The sequence below is a fragment of the Lactuca virosa genome, chromosome 4 (assembly GCF_052849685.1).
Source record: "Lactuca virosa cultivar CGN04683 chromosome 4, Lactuca_virosa_CGN04683_v6, whole genome shotgun sequence".
In the NCBI taxonomy this organism is placed as follows: domain Eukaryota; kingdom Viridiplantae; phylum Streptophyta; class Magnoliopsida; order Asterales; family Asteraceae; genus Lactuca; species Lactuca virosa.
In genome coordinates, this window is record NC_136429.1 from 364,801,967 (window position 1) to 364,814,221 (window position 12,255).

A 12,255-nucleotide genomic window follows, 5' to 3' on the forward strand; every position below is an offset into this window, starting at 1 on the left:
GCTATTATTCTGACTAATCTGCACTAGCATACAATGCTAAGCTCATACTATCAGGCATAACCTAACCAGGCTATCCTACTGCTGTCTACTCAATACTAGCATGCAATTCTCATAAAGCCGAAACACATATAGCAGGCACATAAGGCATCCTCCTAGATCCTTAGTCCAATTCTAGCATGTTGTTCTACTGAAACTGATAATCATAACATAAGCTTGTATGGGTAATTTGGGAGTACTTACTTGAGCTCGGCTGATCGCATGCACCACACCCCTTTTTAAGAAGACTCTGTTTCTTTCTAAGTTCTTTTCAAAATTTCTTTTCGAAAACGTTTCTCTTTTAAAAATCTTTCACCATTTCCTTAGTTTGAGTTCAGACACACTCGAAAGTATGCCTGAATCCCTCAAACCAAGGCTCTGATACCAACTTGTAACAACCCAAAACACGACCCCAAAAATTTTTGTTTTAATATTACTAAAAATCACATCATCCAATGTCATATATAATAAGAACCATGGAATGAGTACTCAAAAGTCATAGTAACTGTGTCAAAACAAAACTGTATCAATCATAACAAGATATCTGAATAAAACTCCCAGGATAAAACTGAAGCTGTGGTGGGTGCGATGCCATCAACCCGAGCTCTTCCCTTTGCTAGCGGAAGTACCTGAAACCAAAACTGAAACTGTAATCACAAAGCTTAGTGAGCTCCCCCAAACTACCACATACCATACAACAACATATAAACACATATTGGGCCTTGCCCACTGCATCGGACCGAAGTCCGGAAACTGCATCGGACCGGAGTCCGGAACTAACTAGGGCCTTGCCCTCTGCATCTGACCGAAGTCCAGAAACTGCATCGGACCGAAGTCCGGAACTAACCAGGGCCTTGCCCTCTGCATCAGACCGAATTCCGGAAACTGCATCGGACCGAAGTGCTGAACTAACCAGGGCCTTGCCCACTGCATCGGACCGAAGTCCGGAATCTGACTGAACATAGCATAGCATAATCATAACTACTAGCATAAACACATATACTGCATACCGCATCGGACCCAAGCCCAGAACACATAACACAAAGACAGGCTTGAATCACAAAGACATCAAGCACACTGAACTACTGCATCGGACCGAAGTCCGAAACTACTGCTAACTAGACGGGTCGGCATTATGGTCGTAGACCCATTCCTACTAGAAGGAAACTCACCTCGTAACGCTGGCTGCCGAGATGCTAAATCTGAAACTGCCTGACTGCTACTCCGGAACTCCCCGACTACAAATCCCATAAACACTAAATCAAATACTGATAACTAATCTCAGGGTAAAATGACTATTTACCCCTGGTCAAGTCAACTTCCTGGTCAAAGTCAACTTCCAGTTGACCGGACTAGCCGAGTTGGGCTGCCAACTCGCCGAGTCCCTATCATCCATTCTAATCCTCTACCCGCTTCTACTCGTCGAGTTTGGCAAAGACTCGACGAGTTCTTCTTCGATACTAATATCGAGTCTAACTTCATCCGACTCGACGAGTTGACTCGCCGAGTTTTATGAACAACTCGTCGAGTTCTCCTTCATCATATGAACACGTCCAGTCTGTGACTCGCCGAGTCGTAAGAACAACTCGTCGAGTCTGAAGAACAACTCGCCGAGTTGAGGAACAACTCGTCGAGTCCCAAGCATGCTATTACTACACAGTCGATTCTAATCGATTTCAGTGCTTCCAAATCATAGATCTGAGCTTCTAGGACTGGTTTTACACGTAAAGTTTCCAACTTTACGTGCATGCACAAGAGTATGAGGCGAAAATACCAAAATCATCAAATACTAAGCACTTAGGGTTTGGAACAAGGCCATGCTTGCATAAAGGTGGCTATAATGAGCTCCTGTAGTTCAATAACGTCCAGATCTAAGGTTTCCATCCAAAGGAGAGTCCATATCTCAAGTTTTGAATCATAAAAGGCTCCAAAGAAGACATAACAAGCATAAAAGAGGGTTTAATGGAGGAATACACAAGGTAATAACTTTATTACCTGAATGAGAAACAGATGGAAGCTAACTCTTGGATCTCCCTTCTCTTCTATGAACCTTCTTCCCTTCCTTCTCTTCCAAAGCTTCCAAACTAGCACAAACACACTCAAGCTTAACAATAGGGGCTAGGGTTTACAGGGAAATGCTCTAAAGGTGCTGGAGGCTGGGGTGGGAGGCTATAATGACGTTTAAATAGGGTACAAACCCTGGGATTTAAGGTTTCATCCAGACAGGCAGACTCGTCGAGTCCCAACATATGGACTCGCCGAGTAGACAACTTAAATCGCGTGGTCATCCCGCTTCTACTCGACGAGTCGGGCTACATACTCGTCGAGTACCCCTTAAGAAAAGAAGGTACTTTAATTAAATTTACATACCAGAAAGGGAGCGTTACACTATCACACTAACATCGGAGTTTCTCCATTCGAAGCCCTCTATGGCCGCAAGTGCAGGTCACCTCTATGTTGGGCTGAAGTGGGTAACACGCAACTAGAAAAGGGGCAAGTTCCTGACAGCACTCTCACTGGCCCCGAGATTATAAGGTAGACAACGGAGAAGATCGTTCAAATCCGTGAACGGCTGAAAGCATCTAGGGACCGGAAAAAGAGCTATGCAGATAAGAGATGCAAACCCTTGGAATTCCAGGTGGGTGACCGTGTTCTGTTAAAGATCTCACCCTAGAATTGAATGATACGCTTTGGAAAGCGTGGAAAACTAAATCCAAGTTACATCGGGCCTTTCGAAATAGTTGCTAGAATCGGCCCGGTAGCTTACAAACTCCAACTACCACAATAACTTAGTAACGTACACCCCACCTTCCACGTATCTAATCTAAATAAGTGTCTATCTGATGAGACTCTTGTTATCCCACTCGACGAAATAGAGATAAATGAGATCCTTAACTTCATTGAAGAGCCAGTGGAAATCATGGATAGGGAAATCAAGAGAACAAAGCAAAGCCGTATACCAATTGTAAAAGTCCGTTGGAACGCCAAGCGAGGACCTGAATTCACCTGGGAACAAGAAGACCAGATAAAACAAAAGTACCCGCATCTTTTCCCCAACACATGAAGTCACACTCTGAATGCTAATTTCAGGACGAAATTCCTTATAACAGGGGGATGTTGTCACAACTAGAAAATTTTGGGTCAAACAAAGTCTAAGGGGTCTCGTGTATAGGTGTACCCACAATACATATCTATGTAACTTCGATGCAATAATATTCATTGAAAGCCAAGAGGGCATCATTGGTATGATTATAAATATATACATGTTAAAAATAATGTTTGTAGTAAACACTTAATATTCAAGCAAAGCCAATTATTTGGAACATAAATCATGAAACTAAAACATTACATTATAATTTAAGCCTAGTACCCCACAAAGAATAGGATTTCGGTCACCCTAGAACCGAAATCACCTTCATGGGATAAAGCCAAGACCGAAATCTTCTCCTTAGTTGAAGCTAGGACCGAAATCTAATTTGTGAAAAGTGTTTATGATGATTTCGGTCATGCTAGGGCCGAAATCACCCTCTTAGGGCCGAAATATCCTTTAAATATCATGATATGGTGCCACTTGATTGGATATTTATCTTCCCAAAGTGATATATTACACTTACCAACGTAAAGTGTCACTTCATTATCTCTTATATCCTACATAATACACAAATTAGAACCATTCCTCATTTACAGTTAAACATTCACACTTCACAAATTCTCTCTCAAATATCAAGTCTCATTTCCTTCCGAACTCAAAGATCAAACATCCCCTGGAGCTTTATTCTTCAAGCTATTTCCTTAAGAATCATTGTAAGTTCTTATGATCTAGTGTTTATGTAAACATTTTCATATTTAGTTCATCTTATTCACACATTAGTACGTGTTAAAACTCTTAGGATTCAATCATCTTCAAGTGTTCGTAACTTAAGGATCGTCACCGTCACTTCGTTATCAAACCGCGAATACACATAAGGTGAGTTCATACCCCCACATTTTCCAAGATTTTTCTATGTTTTAGGCGGGGGGGGGGGGGGAATACAAGTAAAAGACAAGATAATTTGTGTTAATATACAAACCGTTACATTTATATTTTTATTAAATATAAATATACATATGGGTACAAATTTGATACATTAAAACTTAACCCTTTTTGTAACATGTCGAGCTAAAAGGTTATAATTATATAAACGAACATATATAATTATTTTAATTCCAACTTATTATCATGTCAAAGTTGATAATAATATACAAAGGATTTGCATTTCAACGAAACAATTATATAAACTATAATAGGTATAGTTTATGGAGAATTCACATTATTTTACCCTTATGGGACAATAAAAATATTTATTTAAAAGTATAATTATTTTTACGCTATGTAAACACTATGAAAGGATAATACATACAGTTACAAGGAAAAGATAAGGAAAAGATATTTCATTACACTATACGTATTAATACAGAATTGTGAGCCACTACCTTCATTGTACCTACCAGAATACCACTAAAAGTCCTGAATTATAACTAGAGTCTTTTGTAGGGAGAGCGTGAAACTTCTATATAGATCTATACAGGACTGACAATCCCGCACCTAAACTGTTAGCTATAGTTGGACCGGCAGATCTGGGGTGACAAATGTTGTACCATTCCGACGCCTAAAGAACGTCGTACAAGCCACTAGTCGTTAGCATGGTTCTAATAAACACTTACAATAAGTATTAACAAGACATTTGGTTTACCGGGCAAACATATCTTCAAATAGTTTTATTCAGATAAAACTACACTACACTATTTTTCAGTACAACTGATAGTTCTAGATACATACATTCAAATGATTTCATATAGATATAACTACATTACACTATCTTCTAGTACAATACAATTTACAATTTTGGAAACATGCATTCAAACGATATTAAAAGATATAAAACTACGTTACACTGCTTTAGAGCACAATAATACTTATACATTTTCAGTCTTAGGTTATTTAAGACCACACTACATTTATAAGAAAATATTGGATTTTCTGGAAGAACACACTATCATTTTCAAGGAACAAAGACATATCTTTCTCATACAAAATGCTTATGAACTCACCAACTTAATTGTTGACACTCTTTTTCAAAATCACTTGTATTCTCAGGAAATCAGTAGACAGGTACCCACCCATGTTTTGGTGAAGACGGAGCTTAGTATTGTTACGTCTGATATTTTGTTGTATGCTTTTGGAGTCAAACAATGATTCAAATACAATGTAAATATTAAATTATCAATACAATGTTTGTAATGATTTGATATCTATTATGCAATTGTTGTGATACTGTATATGACGTCATCTGCTCCCGGACGTTTTCGCTGTTTACTTAGTTCGGGGGTGTGATAGCATGCATCCAAATTCATGTACCCTTTTTGTAACGACCCAAAAATCAAGGGTAAAAATTTTATTTTTAATATAGTTAAAACGTTGATACCATTTATTTCAAACATTTCAAATTATCACTAAGTAACACATTTATAAGAGTTCATCCCAAAATCATTCATTGCGGAAATCATAGGTGTGTGCATTGCGATCAATCCGAGCCCTTCCTTTCCAAATCAATGATACCTGAAACCAAAACTGTAAACCGTAAGCACGAAGCTTAGTGAGTTCCCCAGAGCATACCCCACACAATCCACATAACCACATAATCCATATAAGCTATAACAGCTACATAAACCATAACAATCGCATAAGCATGCATATACACATATGAAGATGCCATGGAAACCCTCCAGGGTCTCTTATTCACATACTCACATAAATCATATCAACTACACAAGCCATGCATATAAACATATAGGGAAGCCATGGAAACCCTCCAATATCTTACACCGGGTGCCACTGGAACCCCCACGTGGTCTTAGCCCACTGCCATGGGAACCCCCGCATGGTCTTAACTAGGAAAGCCATGGGAACCCCCACATGGTCTTAGATCACTGCCATGGGAACCCCCACATGGTCTTAGCCTGGGATGCCATGGGAACCCCCACATGGTCTTATATCCCACTGCCTCGGTAACCCCCACGAGGTCTTCCATGCAAGCAACACAAAGTCAACTAGCACACCGCATATCATAGAAATATCTAGCATACCACATATCACATAATAGCTAGCATACCGCATAACACATATAACTAATTGCCATGTGAACCCCCACATGGTCTTAGTCTACTGCCTCGGGAACCCCCCGAGGTCTTCAATGCAAACATCATACTAACATAACACATAATCAGCTAGCATATCACATATCATAAAATGGGCCGGCCTTGGTGCCTTAGACCCATTGGTATGGTAAGGAGACTCACCTGGAACTACTGAAGTCTCGCGAATAAAACTCCCATTGCTGGTTGACAGATTCCCGAACTGTCAACATCAAAATGACACCCAATTAATAATTGGGTTCCACGCCCAAGGTCCAACTCACACTCCAAAGGCCCAATAGACAAGTAATGGGCCAAAGCCCAACATATGGCCCAATTTTCCAAATTGGGACCAAACCTCTACATGGACTTACTTTAAGGCCCAACCAATTATTCTAGCCTAAACAATTGGCATTCTGATGGCCCAATAGCTAATAATCCTCAAGGTCTAATTATGGCCCACTTATGGCCTAATTTTCCAAATTGGGCCCAAGCCTCTCAAATGGGTATCATCCTGAAGCCCAATAATTTCCCTTAGTCCATAAATATGTTCCCAATTGGCCCACAAAGGCCCACAACAGCTTAGTCCAATAAGTGGCCCAACAAGCATCCAAACCTAATTAGGGTTTTTCACATAAAATGACGATTAGGGTTAAGTGTTCCTACTTAACCCATTAAGGACTTAATCCATTAAGTCCAAACATAGAATGAAATCGGGATTGAGTCATCACTTCACTCCAATGGTCCAAAATGCGGGTCTCCATAAGTCCAAACCAAAAATCCCAAAATTAGGGTTTTCCAAACCCTAATTAGGGTTTCCAACCCAATCATAGCCCAATAGGCCCAATAACTACGTCTTTTGATCAATTAGGGTTCATTAGGCCCATTAGGGTTTCATTGGGCCCATTAGGGTTTCATTGGGCTCATTAGGGTTTATTAGGCCCATTAGGGTTTTAGTCCCTTTGTCCAAACATCCCAACAAATCAAACACAACAAGCACACCGCCACCCAACACAGTGAATGGTGGCGGCAGGAGGCGGCAGCCACCACCTCACGGTGGTGGTTAGGGTTTCTTTTCATTAGTCTAATTCCTAATTACATTTAACAATACAACTCTCAATTAACACACAAACAACTAAGCTAAACACACACACACATAACCACCTTGTGGTGGCCGGTGGTGGTGGATGGTGGGAGTAGGTGGCGGTGATGAGTTTCCTCCTGTTTTCCTGGCCAAAAGATATCTATATCACATTAAACCCAAGAAATACCTTCATACACATACTAATTCACGCACACAGCCACCTCCTCATGGTGGCTGGTGGCGGCGTCGGAGCTAACAGAAATGGCGATGACGACTTTGTACAACCAAAAGGAACGAAAGACGAAAGAAACGAGTCATGGTTTAGCCTTACTGGGGCCTTCCAGACGTTCACGGCCTCAGCTTCATCGTTCTCGGCTCCTCCCGTCAGTCTCGGCGATCTACCGGCTGTCTTTAACATCACTAGCGACAGCGGGCGATGTAACAATGGCGTACGTCGACAAGGCAGCATGCGGAAGTGGTGGATGTCGGACTCGGTGAAGCAAACGGCGGCTGAGAGAGAGTGGGAGCCATAAGGTGGCGGCGACCGGAGGTTGAAGATGGAGAGGGTGGCAGCTGATACAAGGCCGCTAGGGTTAGGGTTATGCAACCTTTAAATACCCGACTCCATCCTAAAAGTTTTCCATAATGACAACAATAGTCCCTCCCCATAACATTTTCTTTCAAACTTAATCCAATATTTACCATTTAAACCCTACCCCTGAAAACCTTTACTAATTAAGTCCGAATTTTACAAACAACCCTTGCTTGACAATTCTTTTCGACTAAGGTACATAATTTACCCTTTTTGCCCTAATATCTAAAATCTTTTCATATCAAGTCCAAATGATACCAAACACACCTTGTCTTCTAAAAATCTTTACAAAATAAGCCCCGAAATCACGCTTTAACCCCCGAATAATCCAAATTATAACATTCGGCTCTCCAAAACCAACCCTCCACTAAATAATATGGATTTAGGGCGACTATTCGTTCATCAATTTTTATCTATTTATTTATTAAATAAACCGAATGTTACACTTTTGTAAAAATCATATCACTTGTTATAAGGTTTTTTAGTTACCAAATAAAACTTCGTTTTATTTACCATTAGCAGCGATAAACTAAAATCCGATATTTAAAGTTTAGTCGTAAAACGCTTTTTAGAACCTATAATAGTCTTTAATAAAAGTTCATTTTATACTCAAGACTTGGATTTTTGGGTGAGTTCTTAAATCACACTTTTAAATCTCTTTTTAATAATCAAAATCTTATAACTTTATGAATTTATAGAATAAAACACATTTATTTAATAAACACAATTTTATACATCATATGATAAAAGTCATATTTTGATAAACCAAACTTAGGTAGTGATACTTATGTTTTAAATCTCATTTGGCATACATAAAACATAATATCAACATGTTGCGTTATGTTTAAAAAACTAATATCATATATTAAGTTTTGACGAAAAAATAATCACTAGTTTTATTATTTGTCGTTATAACGCTATAAACCGATTTTAGTCTTTTTAATAAAAAAATCTTTATTTAATTTAAAGACAAGGAGTTTATATAATGTTTAAACATCTTTTAAACCATTTTAAATATTTTAAATTTGGATATTTATAAGTTTTACATTAAAACTATTTTTAACAAAAAAACATCGATTTTTACTTGGTAAAACGTTTTTATAAATAGTCATTTATAAACATCTTATGTTTTCTTTTAAATATTTTTTACTCAAACTCCGAGTGATATTATTTTACGATAAAATGTTATTTAGCTTGTAAAAGCCATTTTCATACATCAAACATAACATACAACAATCATAAAATAAACATCACATGCATACATTAAAATGTGTATAAACCAAGCCATGTCTAGTAATAATTTTTGTGAGTCATCACAAAAATTATTAAGTCTTTCCTAAAGGACCTAAGGGACACATCAAAAGGTCTTCAAGCTCCCACTTGCTAAGATAACTCTTGTTTACGAAAGAACTTCAAATCATCATGTTGTAAAGGTTATAACACTTAAACCATTAAGACTATAACTAAGCCCAAAACCAAGAATAGAAGCTCATGGTTGGGATTATGTTCTCAAATGGTTAAGTCATCTTCAAAATGGTCATTTATTCATCTTGTTACATTCAAATAAAAATACAACTAGTCTAACTAATTTATTACATAAAATAAACAAATGAAAAAAATACACATTTATCTATGACCTCTTATGAATAAATAAAATATCAACCAAAGACAACACAAAGGTCCAATTGGCTTGTTTATATACAACAACATATCAAAAATAATAACAAAAAACACTTTGTTTTTTCTAGGGCGACTTTTATATAACCAAAATGCATGAAAAATTGTTATATATAAAAATAAACAATTTTAAACAACAAGTTGCCAAATAGGACAAATATGGACATTTCTTAACCAAAAGAAATCTTCTCTTGTTTTACAAAAACCAAAGATTATCAAACATAAAAAATCATTCTAACATATAAAAATGGCTCTGATACCATTGATGGGTTTTAATACAAAATAAAGATAGTATTTCAAAAAAAATTGGGGAACAAAAGCTTAAAAGTAGCAAATTTATTTTTGACTTTATAACAAAACCAAACCATCTAGGATCCATTTATAGAGGTTAGAATGATCTTAAAAATGACCATATAGTGTTTTAGCATGACAACCTTTGGAGCCTTTGAACCGACTTGGTTTTAGGGTGTTGATGAAGATAGAAAGATCAAAGAAGATGATCTTTTCTACAAGTATCCACCATCAAGAATAAGACACTTGGAATTATGAATCCTTCTTGTATTCGTGAGTATCTTAATCCTCTAAGCACTTAACGCAAATAAGCACTAAAGGACACAACTCAAATGCACCAACACTTGCAAGAACTTCAAAAGAAAAGCAAGAAGAAAAGTGTCTTAAGAAACTTATGGTTTTTGGACACAACTCAAATGCACCAACACTTGCAAGTTCCATGCACTTTATTATATACCCTCATGCAATACATGCATTTATATTATAATAGCATAAATTAATGGTAGCCTTAATGAGCATGAGGAGCATTAGAAGAAGGTTGACAAGCAATCTCTCTTCTTTAATAAAGAATTCGGCCATGCCTTCAAAAGAAGACAAAAAAAATGTTTTGCTAGTTTCTTTAACATAAAGACCAAATAACCAGTAAGTCAATGGTTTACCAAACTGTCCAAAGCATTTGTACATGACTTATAAATCATACCATATGATATAATAACTAGTTATGCTCTCTTAAATTATTATTTTCACAAAAACAATACTTATTTCCTAATTAAATACAAGAGTTGATATTTTTGATTAATAATCGTATTAATAATAAAGATACAAAATGTGTCAACTTGATAAAGGTGTAACCCTATGGGATCATATGTTATTAGCAATATCACTCAATAATTAGTCTTGAGTATATAGATCCAACAATAATTTCAAGTTGGTATTTACTTGAAGTATCAAGGGCTTTAGTGCATTTGTGTGAGATGATTAAGAAAAGTTTAGAAATAAGTTGGTAATCATTGTGGTATTTCACATAAATTGTGGTTATAGTGATTTATGATCACTAACATAGACTTTGTAAAACCTAAGTTCAAATGTGAATTAATCTGAACCATCAACAATTTTAAGTATAAGTGTCTGAAGTGATTAAAAAATGATAGATAGAAGATGGTAAGTTTACTTGTATTGCACAAAAATCTGTGTTATAAATACTTTTGATAATAGATACATCCTTCGTAAAACCATAATTTCATGTTGGCTTAAACTCAGAATATCAAGGGTTATACTTATAGCATTGCAAAAAATAAAGTGTCACGTCAATTCATTTATTTCAACCTTGAACAACTTGTGTTCACCGCTAAAAAATTAATTTTTTTTTGGTTTTTCAAATGTTTTCAGAAAAGAAGATATTTTTAGATTTTGCAAAAATTTGAAGAAAACAAAATCTTTTTGGATTTCTGAAAATTTTTAAGAATGAAAAATATTTTGGGATTGCTGAAAATTTTTAAGAAAGAAAAATATTTTTGGATTTTTGAAAATTTTTAAAAAAATTTAAGACTATGATGGATTGCGATGACTCACACTGCATTGAAAATGAACAGTAAACATAAGGAATGAAAGTAAAAAAAAATTGTAGATGAAGTGTTGTGATGGTTCGCATCCCATCGTAAATGAACAGTAACTGGATACAGTGAAACTGATGTGTAGTATAATTGCAAGGAATTTACCTGTTGTGATGTGTTGCGAATAGTAATCCTTTTCAATTTGATTTTGGAACTGATTCAGCCTCCATCATTCCAACCCCTTGTAATATTCTCATAAATGCAGCTTCAGGAAATGCCTTTGGGAAGATACCAAATAATTGATCTGATGATTTGACATTCAACATTCAATGAAGGATCTGTAGAACCGAAAAAAAATATCATCAACATAAATTTGGAAAACCATCAAGTGATCACCAATCTTTTTAGGAAAGAATGTAGGGTTAACTGAACCTTGTTTAAATTTGGATTGTTTAAGAAACGATTAAAAGTGTTATACCATGCCCTCGGAGCTTGTTTAAGACCATAAACAGATTTTTATAGACTATAACAATGGTCTGGATACTTTTCATTTACAAAACCTGGAGGTTGTTCAACAAACACCATTTCTTTTAGTTTTTCATTCAGAAATGCACATTTAACATCCATTGAAAAACTTCAAAAATTTTGTATGCAACATAAGCTAAGATAATGAGAACTGTTTCAAGTCTTTTCGTAACCGATACCCTCTTCTTGGATATATCCTTTCACAAAGAGCCTTGCCTTATTTTGTACTACATTTTCTTTTTTGTCAAGCTTGTGCCAAAAGACGCATTTAAGACCTACAACAGAAGCCTCTGGATGTGTTGGAATTAAACGCCGTACTTTGT